The 13,005-nt window shown below is 38.6% G+C and overlaps 1 protein-coding gene and 1 pseudogene across 1 annotated transcript in view; both read left to right on the forward strand.

Moving 5' to 3' along the window:
* Window positions 1-13,005, forward strand: part of DCX (doublecortin) — a 431,453-nt gene that overhangs the window by 57,239 nt on the left and 361,209 nt on the right. The window lies entirely within an intron of this gene.
* On the forward strand, window positions 12,161-12,550 carry LOC136154735 (cAMP-regulated phosphoprotein 19 pseudogene; annotated as a pseudogene).

Consider the following 13,005-nt stretch of genomic DNA (forward strand, 5'->3'; position numbering starts at 1 on the left):
AAAATGGGCCAAAGAACTAAACAGACATTTCTCCAAAGAAGACAGACAGATGGCTAACAAACACATGAAAAGATACTCAACATCACTCATTATCAGAGAAATGCAAATCAAAACCACAATGAGGTACCATTACACGCCAGTCAGGATGGCTGCTATCCAAAAGTCTACAAACAATAAATGCTGGAGAGGGTGTGGAGAAAAGAGAACCCTCTTACACTGTTGGTGGGAATGCAAACTAGTACAGCCACTATGGAAAACAGTGTGGAGATTTCTTAAAAAACTGGAAATAGAACTGCCATATGACCCAGCAATCCCACTGCTGGGCATACACACCGAGGAAACCAGATCTGAAAGAGACACGTGCACCCCAATGTTCATCGCAGCACTGTTTATAATAGCCAGGACATGGAAGCAACCTAGATGCCCATCAGCAGATGAATGGATAAGGAAGCTGTGGTTCATATACACCATGGAATATTACTCAGCTGTTAAAAACAATTGATTTGAATCAGTTCTAATGAGATGGATGAAACTGGAGCCCATTATACAGAGTGAAGTAAGCCAGAAAGATAAAGATCATTACAGCATACTAACACATATGTATGGAATTTAGAAAGATGGTAACAATAACCCTATATGCAAAACAGAAAAAGAGACACAGAAGTACAAAACAGACTTTTGAACTCTGTAGGAGAAGTTGAGGGTGGGATGTTTCAAAAGAACAGCATGTATATAATCTATGGTGAAACAGATCACCAGCCCATGTTGGATGCATGAGATAAGTGCTCGGGCCTGGTGCACTGGGAAGACCCAGAGGAGTCGGGTGGAGAGGGAGGTGGGAGGGGGGATCGGGATGGGGAATACGTGTAATTCTATGGCTGATTCATGTCAATGTATGAGAAAACCCACTGAAATGTTGTGAAGTAATTAGCCTCCAACTAATAAAAAAAAAATTAAAAAAAAAAAAAGAAAACAAACAAACAGAAAGTAATAAAAGATGCTTGCTCCTTGGAAGAAAAGCTATGACAAACCTAGACAGCATATTAAAAAACAGAGACATTACTTTACTGACAAATGTCCATAGTCAAAACTATGGTTTTTCCAGTAGTCATGTATGGATGTGAGAGTTGGACCATAAAGAAAGCTGAGTATTGAAGAATTGATGCTTTTGGCTACGGTGTTGGAGAAGACTCTTGAGGGTCCCATGGACAGCAAGGAGATCCATCCAGTCAATCCTAAAGGAAATCAGTCCTGAATATTCATTGAAAGGACCGATGCTGAAGTTGAAACTCCAGTACTTTGGCCGCCTGATGTGAAGAACTGACTCATTGGGAAAGACCCAGATGCTGGGAAAGATTGAAGGCCAGGAGAAGGGGATGACAGAGGGTGAGATGGTTGGATGGCATCACCAAGTCGATGGACGTGAGTTTGGGTAAACTCCGGGAGTTGGTGATGGACAGGGAGGCCTGGTGTGCTGCAGTCCATGGCATTGCAAAGAGTTAGACACGACTGAGCGACTGAACTGGACTGAACTGAATGATCTGTGTTCACTTAATTACTTAGTGAAGTAGATAGAAATCTAGGTCTGTGTGTTGAAAATTATATTATTTGAATCAATTCAATAAGATGTTCATTAAATGCCTAATGTGTGCTTGGTACTAATGTTCATGGAGAGTAATTTTTGCTGCCCCCCTTTCATGCAGCTAATATATACATACACAAATTCCCACATATGCATACATTTCTTTGTTTTCCATTGTGTTTGAGTGAATGTCTGTGAAATGATTCCTCTCTTTATTCAAATAAATGGTTCTTGTTGTTGTTTAGTCACTAAATCCTGTCCAACTCTTTTGTGACCTCATGGGATAACCCAGGCAAGAATATTGGAGTGGGTACCATTTCCTTCTCCAGGGGATTTTCCTGACCTAGGGATTGAATGAATCTGTGTCTCCTGCATTGATTGGTGGATTCTTTACCACTGAGCCACCTGGGAAGCTGGGTGATATTATACCTCCCCCCAAATGATAATTATCTGGTGTTGACTCCTCTGAGACCAGAGCCATACAAAAGGGCAGTTCCCAAGAGTACTTGGCTGTACTTAACCAGGAGTGACTGTGGCAGTCAGTTAATGAGAACGTATCCTGATGTCTAGCCAAAAAGGTTAGATCCTGGGTAATTATTCTGAGCAACCTGAGACAGGAAAGAGGAGGAAAACAGAGGTCCAGGAGACAAAGTGGGCAGTTGCTGAAGGAACAGTAACACTAAGGTACCTAAGAAATGATAGGAACTAGAGTTAGTAAGAGGCTACAAATATCAAGGTGAGCATCATACAACAGAACTAGCTGGAGTGGAGTTTGGTGTGTGGTTGATAGGGTGGTTCAGGATCACAACTTGAAGAAATAGGAATGTAGATTAAAGCCCCTTTTATGAATGTTTTGCTTCTCCCACCAGCAGGGGTGAGTCTTAAAGAAACAGACTACAACCAAATACAGTAGTATTTTATTGAAAACAAGTATCATGGCAGAATGAATTGCCTATACTTTGTTTTTAACTCCATGACCTTATAGAGTTAGAGCTAGGGTTAGGTTATGGTAGATCAGCACTTGAAATTCTCTGCACAGTTCATGTTCTGATGCAAGATGCTCTGGGAAGCTCTGAAGAAGCTTTGAACTACCCCTCACAAAGTTCAAGTGGCTTTCATTTCTATATTTTGTAAGCTTCTCTCTTCCCTGGTGACTCAGACAGTAAAGAATCTGCCTGCAATGCAGGAGACCCAGGTTTGATTCCTGGATTGGCAAGATCCCCTGGAGAAGGAAATGGCAACCCACTCAAGTAGTCTTGCCTGGAGAATCCCATGGACAGAGGAGCCTGGCCGGCTACAGTCCATAGGGTCGCAATGAGTTGGACACAACTGAGCAACTAACACACAAGATTTTAAAATGTTAAAATAGCTATTGCAACACCGAGTAATGGTGGCTATTCTATAGACAATACCATTTTAGGTGTCTTATAGGTAGTCTTTCTAAATGAAGAATAAGTTAATTCTCAATTACAGTTTAAGGTAGCTTACAAAGAACCTAGTAGTGAGTACTTGCACTTCAGCCACATGCCACTTGGCTGGCTGCAGTTGGGAGCAAGAGGGGAAACAAAATGTAATTAGAAAAAGACTCCTATTTTCTGCCTTACTGGATACCCTTAAAGCTATAACCTGTCAACCTCTAATACACATTTTTTTACCTAGATACCTTTGTCTTTCTCTTAATAGAGAATTGACTCATGTTAATAATAATACTAAAAATAATAGCAACAAATACTTATACACAGTAAACACCGTTTTGCTTAATCCTCAAAACTATTAATATCCCTATTTTACAGATGAAGAAACTGAGTGACAGAGTGGTTAAGACTCTTAACCAGAGTCATATGGCTAATAACTGGTAGAGCTGAGATTATGAACTCAGGCAGACAGACAGGTTCCAACGTACATGCTATTAACCATGCTTCTAAGAGGAAATTCAGTGAGAAGAAATACATGATGAAAAGCAAAACGAACATTTGGTAAAATAATGGTATAAAATCTGAAGTAGATTCAGACTGTATTAAAATAGAGTTCAGATGAAATTTAGCAAAAGAGGGAGAGCAAGATTACAGATTCTTTGGAGGAAAGAAGAAAGCCTAGACAAAGAGCAGACCAGGATCAGTGCACTGACTGAAGAAACTTCGCATGCATTGTCTCTTAAAGTGAACAAGACTGAATTTTGTGTCTGTTCTATTGATCTTTAACTGTCTAAATGTTCTACAGCTATAGTTTACTTCTTGGCACTTCATTAATGCATATATGTGGATTCTAGAAAAATGGTATACACGAGCTTATTTGCAAAGCAGAAATAGAGACACAGATGTAGAAGACAAACTTATAGATAGCAAGGGGAAAATGAGGGTGGGATGAATTGGGAAATGCTCAATATCTCTAATCATCAGGGAAATGCAAATCAAAACCAAAATGAGCTATCACCTCACACCTGTCGGAAAGGCTATCATCAAAGGAACAAATAAATTCCAGAAAAAAGGAACCCTTATACACTGTTGGTGAGGATGTAAATTGGTGATCGGTGTAGCCATAACTAAGTTATGTATTTTTTACCACAATAAAAGACATGTTGATTGTGACCTACTGATTTGATTTTATGATTACTAATCAGAAGCTACTGCTGAAAATGAGAAAACAGTTACAGCTTTAAACTTAATTGTTAAGATACAGAGTTACTTACTCATCGTGTGCCCTCATTCTTAATAACTAACCCAGACATCCATTTGTTATCTAGGCAAAGAATCAGGAAGCTACAGCCAAGCTCAAGGAAGCTTTTGAATATCTTCTGTACAGATTAAATAGCCTGATATGGCTTAACAATATTTAGATTAAATGCAATAAATAATTTTTAAAAATGTGGGTTGAGGGAAGAGGGGAAAGGAACTTATATTGAAAGACCAAAATGGAGGTGTTTTTTGGTTTATTCAGACCTTGGAGCTGATACTGCATAATCAGTTCTGACAATGCCCTCTGCCCAAAGGTCACTGGGAACATACTTGAAATTGGTTTTATTGGTTCTTGCAGGGAGAGAGAATGAATGTCATGGGGATCCATGGGGCACCTCATTAAAAGAGTCTAGAAAGGACTTAGTATATAGGATGTGGGTTCATGTTAGGTGATTTGGGCTTCCCTGGTGGCTCAGAGACTAAAGAATCTGCCTGCAGTGCAGGAGACCTGGGTTCGATCCCTGGGTTGGGAAGATCCCCTGGAAAAGGGAATGGCAACCCACTCCAGTATTCTGACCTGGAGAATCCCATGGACAGAGGAGCCTGACAGTCCATAGCATCTCAAAGAGTCAGACATGACTGAGCGACTAACATTTTAGGTGATTTGGGGAAGTATTCAAGGAAGAGGTCTTTCCACTGCATATTGATGCTGTCAGGAAGCAGAGGTAATTTCAGGATTGGATATCTCAATAAATCTTACCTAGAAGAAGGGAAAACTAGCCTGAGGATAACACTATAAATGGTAGAGAGGCAGCAGTCACTAATATTAGCTCAAAGTAGGAAATAGTTATTTTCATGGCTCAGACCAAGTTTGCATTTAGTATGTATTCAAACATGGCTAAATAGTGGTCTTTTTCTTTTTTGATATTGATACATTGTATTTTCAGAGTGGCCTTATTTGATGTTCATGATCTGTAAGAGTATTTACATTCAGTAGGAGAAAGCAAGATCTAGTTGTGAAAGTCAGGCCAGATCCTGAATGTCAGAGCCTGATTTTCTCTTTCTCAGAAATTTTATCTACTCCTACCCCCACTTTCTCTGTTTTCTTGTTGAGATCTTGCTGTACAATCAGACAGTTTCTAACATTATTGTTATGAGAGGGAGTGGAAGAGAAACTATCATTTATTGAGTACATATCTTAGGCACTATTGTATATATAGTGGTATAAAATATCATTTAAAAATAACATATAACCCTGAGGCAGATAGAATCTACATTTTACAAAGAAAGAAACTGGGGCTCAAAGAGAATATATAACTTGCTCAAACTGGTAAATAGAGACTGATTTTGAATCCAAATCTGTCTCCAAAGTCTTGTGTACTTTCTGCCTATTCTTTATGTCTGTACTATTTATTTAGGAAAATATTATATTCAGAATTGAAACTTGGAGAAGTAATAATTCCCTGAATTCACAGTTTTATTGACTATTTTTAAGTTAGATTATATATGTCAGATGGCAGAACCTATATAGGAAGCACATGATGTTATAGTTCCGTTCCACCAGTCACTGCAAATACCCAGAGGGAATACAGCAGGAAAACAAACTGAAGTATTTGAGGCTATCGTATGGATTCTCTTCCCTAGGAGAAATTTAGGAACTGGCTATTTAGAGAAAGTGTTTCCTTGAGGTGAGCATCTAGGAATAAGGATCCCTTCCATTTTAGTTCCTACAGCTTCTACCACTTGGTGAAGACATGCAGGCTCAGCCTTGCTCATCTCTAGGAGCCATCTGGCTATCAGGCAGGGAGAAACATTAAGAAACCTGGACTCAAAGCTCAGTCACTCAGCAAGACTGCCTTCCTACCAGTCCCTTTCTGATCAAATGATCTAATCTAATAAATGAGCTCTTACCTAGTTTCTTAGGAATACATTTCTACTTTATAATCCAGTTCCAGTAACTAAATCCTCCTCATGAGAAGTCCTCACATTAGTTCTTTTTTCTGTAACACTGGATTGTGGACAAAGAATGTCTCCTGCCATTTCAGTAAGCCAAGGATGTTGCATCTATATAGCCATCAGCTACTAGAGCCCCCAACCAGTGCACCCTGAGGGGATTTTAGGATGAAGAAAGACAGGATACTGGCCCTAGATAGTGAAGGTGCATATCAAAGGAATAATTTCAGTGAGCCCAGACTCTTACATCTTCCCATACATAGAAGGGGCTTTCCTGGTAGCTCAGCTGGTGAAGAATCTGCTTGCAATGCAGGAGAACCCAGTTCAATTCCTGGGTCAGGAAGATCTTCTAGAGAAGGGATAGGATACCCACCCCAGTATTCCTGGGCTTTCCTGGTGGCTCAGATGGTAAAGAACCCACCTGCAACACAGGAGACCTGGGTTTGATCCCTGGGTTGGGAAGATCCCCTGGAGGAGGAATATTGCCAAGGCTGTATATTGCCACCCTGCTTATTTAACTTATATGCAGAGTACATCATGTGAAATGCCAGACTGGATGAAGCACAAGCTGGAATCAAGATTGCAGGGAGAAATATGAATAACCTCAAATATACAGATGAAACCACCCTTATGGCAGAAAGCAAAGAGGAACTAAGGGGCCTCTTGATGGGGGTGAAAGAGGAGAGTGAAAAAGCTGTCTTAAAACTCAACATTCAAAAAGCTAAGGTCATGGCATCTGGTCCCATCCCTTCATGGCAAATAGATGGGGAAGCAATGGAAACAGTGGCAGACTCTATTTTCCTGGGCTCCAAAATCACTGCAGATGGTGACTGCCACCAAGAAATTAAAAGATTCTTGCTCCTTGGAAGTAAAGCTATGACCAACCTAGACAGCATATTAAAAAGCAGAGATGTTACTTTACTGACAAAGGTCCATCTAGATGTTACTTCACTGACAAAGCTATAGTTTTTGCAGTAGTCATGTATGGATGTGAGAGTTGGACTATAAAGAAAGCTGAGTGCCAAAAAATTGATGCTTTTGAACTGTGGTGTTGGAGAAGACTCTTGAGAGTCCCTTGGACAGCAAGGAGATCAAACCAGTCAATCCTAAAGGAAATCAGTCCTGAATATTCATTGGAAGGACTGATGCTGAACCTCCAATATTTTGGCCACCTGATGGGAAGAACTGACTCATTTGAAAAGACCCTGATGCTAGAAAAGATTGAAGGCAGGAGGAGAAGGGAACAACAGAGGATGAGATGGTTTGATGGTATCACCAACTCGATGGACATGAGTTTGAGCAAGCTCTGGGAGTTGGTGATGGACAGGGAAGCCTGGTGTGCTGCAGTTCATTGAGTCACAAAGAGTCGTACACAACTGAGTGACTGAACTGAATTGATACATAGAAAAGCACTATAATCATTAACTGAGCTGTCTGTCTCTGTGATTAACAGTAATCTTTTAATGTTCAACTACATGTTATTTTTTGTTGTATGTTTGTTTGTTTATGTTTTTCCCCAGAAAAATCTCCTATACATTCTGGCTCCTCTCTTACCTCTTTGGAACAGTCCCTCAGAGGCTTATCCCAGGCTTAAGTCCTCAGTAAGTCTGCCAAATAAAAACATAATTCTCTACTTTTAGGTAGAGAATTTTTCTTTCCCAGTCAAGAGGATTACTTTGTTAAATGACAGATGCATATGTCTTAATTTTGTTTGATACTTCTAAATCTCCCTTCAACAGGATTGTACTACTTTTGTAGGTGAAGAAAGAATGACGTTTTGACAGGCATATTTCTCTTTTCATATTTAGTTAAATTACTACCAAGATTTACATATAACATGACTGACCACCCCCTTTATGGACTTCTCTAAATATTCAAACCTTAGAGTTCAAATCTTAGACTCAGATAGGCTTAGTTTGAACCCCAACTCTTCTATTAAACTCCCTTATCCAAAACACTTAACCTCACTGAACCTCAGATTCCTCATCCCAAAACTGGAGATAATAATGTTTATCTCAGAAGGTTGTTGGGAGAACAAGATGCTGTATTTAAGTCCAAGCAAAGTACCAGAAGCAAGTGTTCATGAAGTGGTAACTTATTTTTAAAAATTCAGGAAAAATTCACATAAGATGACCTATTTCGAAGTGTACAACTCAGGCTCCCTTGGTGGCTCAGTGGTAAAGAATCTGCCTGCCAACACAGAAGACATGAGTTCAATTCCTGATCCAGGAAGATCCCACATGCCACGGAGCAGCTAGGCCTGTGTCACAACTACTGAATCTGTGCTCTAGAGTCCGTGAGCCACAACTGTTGAGCCCACGTGCCACAACTACTGAAGTCCACACACCCTGGAGCCCGTGCTTCACAATGAGAGAAGCCACTGCAATGAGAAGCCCATGCACTGCAACTAGAGCATAGCCCCCACTGATCAAAACTAGAGAAAAGCCTGTGCATCAACAAAGACCCAGCATAGCCAAAATTTAAAAAAAAAATAAACTGTACAATTCAATAGTATTTAGTACATTCACAGTGTTGTGCAACCATCACCTCTATCTAATCCTAACTCATTTTCATTGTGTCCAAGAGAGATCTAGTGTAGCAGTGCCTTTATAGCTCAAAAAATGTTTTGCCCACTATTGTTGGTAAGGCAAAAGGCATCACAGTGAGGACATTAAGATCACAATCTATGCTGATTAAGTACAACACCCCATTCATTGTGATATCTGGTGTGATAGTATCTGTAAAAATTCAGCAAAATGCAGGTATAATTCCTAGCCTACTTGCTTTAAGGGTTACTTTCAGGATTTTTCATCTCATAAGGTCAGCCTGCAAGGGTTTTGTATGACTCAGTTGCCCTTTCCATCTGCCATCATACCATGAAGCTTTATTTAGGCACATTACTCTGCTAGGTTCTGTGCCAACTTCTTGTAACACAATTTTATCATTGACCCAGACTAACTTCTTGTAACACAATTTTATCATTGACCCAGACTAGGTATTTGCTAATTCACTCAGAATTAATTGTGCACTTTAATCTTTTCATTGAATTGGTTCCCATATCTGTAGCTTTTATAACCACAAGTACTAGCTGCATACTGATTAAAAATTTCCCATCAGTTGTATATGAGATATGGCTATAAATTTTCTTTTTAATTTTCCTTCTATGACTCATAAACTAGCTTAGAAGCAATTTTGAAAAGGAGTAAAAAGTTTGCAAGTGATAGTGGTGTCCATGAAATAAATGTTATTTTTCTCTTAGGCTACTCAGATGTATATACATTCTGATTTGTTAAAATGGTTTTGTTATATTACAGTCCCAATTAATATTCTCCATTTCAACATCACTTTAGAATCCTCATTTTTATGAGAAATTTCAGCACCTTTTTTGATTTTCAGACTATAAGATATAAGCTTTTATACATTCGCTTTTTTTAAACGGTTTTTGATGATGCAATCATGTATTGCAACGAGTAAAACATTCTTTGCAGGTAGATAGAAGAGCAATTAGTACCATTCATAACCTGTGTCAATTGCTTGTTATGGCATAGTGCTAGAATAAGAGAACACAAGACTAGAAATATGTTAGGAAACCGAGGTTCTGGTCCTCAGCCTGAAACTAAATAGCTCTGTAATTTGGGGCATGCCACAACTTCATACAGGGACCAGTTTTCTTATCTGTCACATCGTTATATTTCTTCTATGTACCTCATTAAGATGCTGCAAAGACAAACACAATATTTTCCAGGTTTAACTGATTACCTTCACCACCTATTCTCCCAACTCTTCTCCCCAAATCTTGTTTTTTAAGCTCCAAATTGCTTCAGAAATCTTTCTTCTTTATTCCATTCTCATTGTCTGAGATCAAATCCTATTCATCTCAGTCTTCTGGGACATTGCAATAGACTGGTCAGTCTGCCTTCATCCTTGCTTTTCTGCAAACCATCCTCTATAAGATTTATATACTGAAAACACAGCTTAAAGCATGAAATGACTTTCCATTATAAAGTGATAAAGTTTACTTTTTAAGTCTGATATATAAGGTTTGGTCTTCCCTTATGGCTCAGCAATAAAGAATCTGCTTGCAGTGCAGTAGCCACAAGAAACGCGAGTTCAATCCCTGGGTTCGGGAGATCCCCTGGAGGAGAGCATAACATCCCACTCCAGTATTCTTGCCTGGAGAATCCCATGGGCAGAGAATCCTGGAGGGCTACACTTCATAAGGTCACAAAAAGTTGGACATGACTGAAGTAACTTAGCATGTACACATACAAGGTTCATCAGATACAGCTTCATTCTACCTTACCAACAGTGAACCCGTAACACACCATAGGAGATTACTCAATATCATTCAAATCTTCAGTAATTCTACCATAACAAATACTTAAGATGCACCATGCCAGATCCCTGGATCTATCTGATTTCAGTTCAGCGTGGTAGAAGTTCAGTGTATCATTGCTAATATCCTGAACCAAGAGCAAATCATGGCAGTTCTCTGCTCTGGCTTTCTTGGAGGTTATAGGAGGCTACTAAACTCTACAGATGCAACCTGAAAGTATGGGGTGTTAATGTCCCAGGGATGAAGGACACCTCTCAACGAAAGGAGGGCAAAAGTCAATAGATAAATGCCCCATCTTCTCTGTTCTATGATGGGACAATTCCAAGGCCTGTTCTGTACAGCTATTCAGAGTTTCTAGAAGAATTGAACTCCAGTTGCCCACAGCAGTTGTACTGTTTCTTTGGGAAGTGATTCTTGAGATGGCTTCCCGGATACACTACCCATACCCAGTCCTTTTTCCAAAATCTACCTTCTGGGTAACCCCAATTAAGTATATGTGCTGCCAAAGCGAGCACTCAGTAAACCCCAATTAAGATACTTCCTTGTTTTTGTCTACTTGATCTTTTGACCATTAAGAGAAGTAAGCTAAAGTCTTCTATCATGATAGTGATTTTTTAACTTTTTCCTTATATTTCTATTATATTTTGCTGATATATTTCAAAGCTCTCTTGTTAGATGCCTAAAGGTTCATGACTATTTCATCTTATTGGGGATAAAACTACCATAATGTTTCTCTTTGTCCCGTTAATTATTCGCCTTGAATTCTATTTTGCATAATATTAATATTGATACATGTGCTTTATTTTCTTAGCATTTTCCTAGTATCTTCTTCTACTTACTTTTATTTTATTTTGGCAGGTCTCTTGTAAACAAAACAAAAGTATGTAGATGGATTAACATTTCCATCTGATAGTAAAAATGAGAAGTATACCAATGCATTCTATTAGCAAGGCTATAAGGACACAGTGACTCTCATATAGTATTCATGGGAATGCCAAGTAGTTCAATCCTTTTGGATGGAGATTTGGAACTATTTATATCTAACAAAATTAAGACATATGCATTTGTGTAACAAAGTAATCCTATTCCTAGGAATTTACCCTGAAAATAGACCTACAATAATATAAAAATATATATGCAAAGGTTATTTGTTACAATGTAATTTCAAAATATTGGAAACAAACTAAATGCTCATTCAGGAGAATACCTGAGTAAAGTATGATACATCGCACAGGGAAATACTAGGCAGATGCAAAAAAAGAACAAGGAAGAACTTTATGAACTGACATGGAGTGATTTCCAGGATATATTGTTAACTGAAAAAAGTGTGCAAAATAGTATGTTATCTTTCCTGTGTAAAGAAACTTGAAAAGACATATACATTCTTTTTTTTTAATATTCTTTAAAAAGGATTATATATGTATGTATGTATAACTGAATCACTTTACTGTACAGCAGTAATTAATGCAGCATTGTAAATCAACTATACTTCAGTTTTAAAAAAAGACTATCATTTTATGATGTGTCCAAGCAAAGGAAGGTGTTTGGGTCAAAAATATTAGAATCTCAGGGCGTTGCAAAGCCAGAGAAGTGGGGTAAGGGGTAGCAAGCAGTATGCCTGCAGAAGTCCCTGAGGCAACCTCCACGGAGGAGCAAAAGGAAATGGAAGATATAGTGACCAGTCCAGGGAGAACTGAAGAAGCAAAATTAAAAGCAAGGTATCCTCATCTGGGGAAAAAGCCTGGAGGTTCAAATTTTTTTAAGGAAACAATTGTGGAAAGGGCAAAAATATTTTTATTCTGGGAATTACAACATGGCTAAAGCAAAAATGAAGAACAGCAACTTCCTACTGCAGCCCCTGGTAAGACAGAGGTCACTGGTGACCACATTCCCATTCCACAGGGCCTTCCTCAACGGAAACCTCCTCTTGTTGCTAGTAAGCTGTCTGACTGTTTAAAAGAGCTGAACTGTATGAATCTTCTAATTCCCATTATATCTCCTTAATATGTTATTCCTCCGCTTTTTATTTTCTTTTACTCAGTCATTTGAGAGTGATAGTTTTGCAGGTAGGGGTAAATTATGCTGCCTTTTAAGAGAATAATATAATACATGTGTAGAGTTTCTGATTAGTTTAACAATGCATTGATGAAAAGAACATGTTAGAGAAATGTAAAATAATCTACTTAAAAATAATTGTATGTATTACCCAACTCCTGGTATAGGGCTGGTTCCAACAAGCAACAATCAAGTTTTACAATTTTAATGTTTTGACTTTCTTTAATTCATCCTAATTATAGCTTTGTATGTTAAGCTTATTTAAAATAATGTCTATTGTATTAGTTTCCTCTGTATTTTCCTTTTAAATTTTGTAAGACAGAAGTTTAAGACCACAAGCTAGAAGAAAGGTCATGTATTTCAAACACAAATAGATTGGGCTCCGAAAGATTTGTATCCCATGC

Source organism: Muntiacus reevesi, chromosome X (genome assembly GCF_963930625.1).
Source record: "Muntiacus reevesi chromosome X, mMunRee1.1, whole genome shotgun sequence".
Taxonomy (NCBI): domain Eukaryota; kingdom Metazoa; phylum Chordata; class Mammalia; order Artiodactyla; family Cervidae; genus Muntiacus; species Muntiacus reevesi.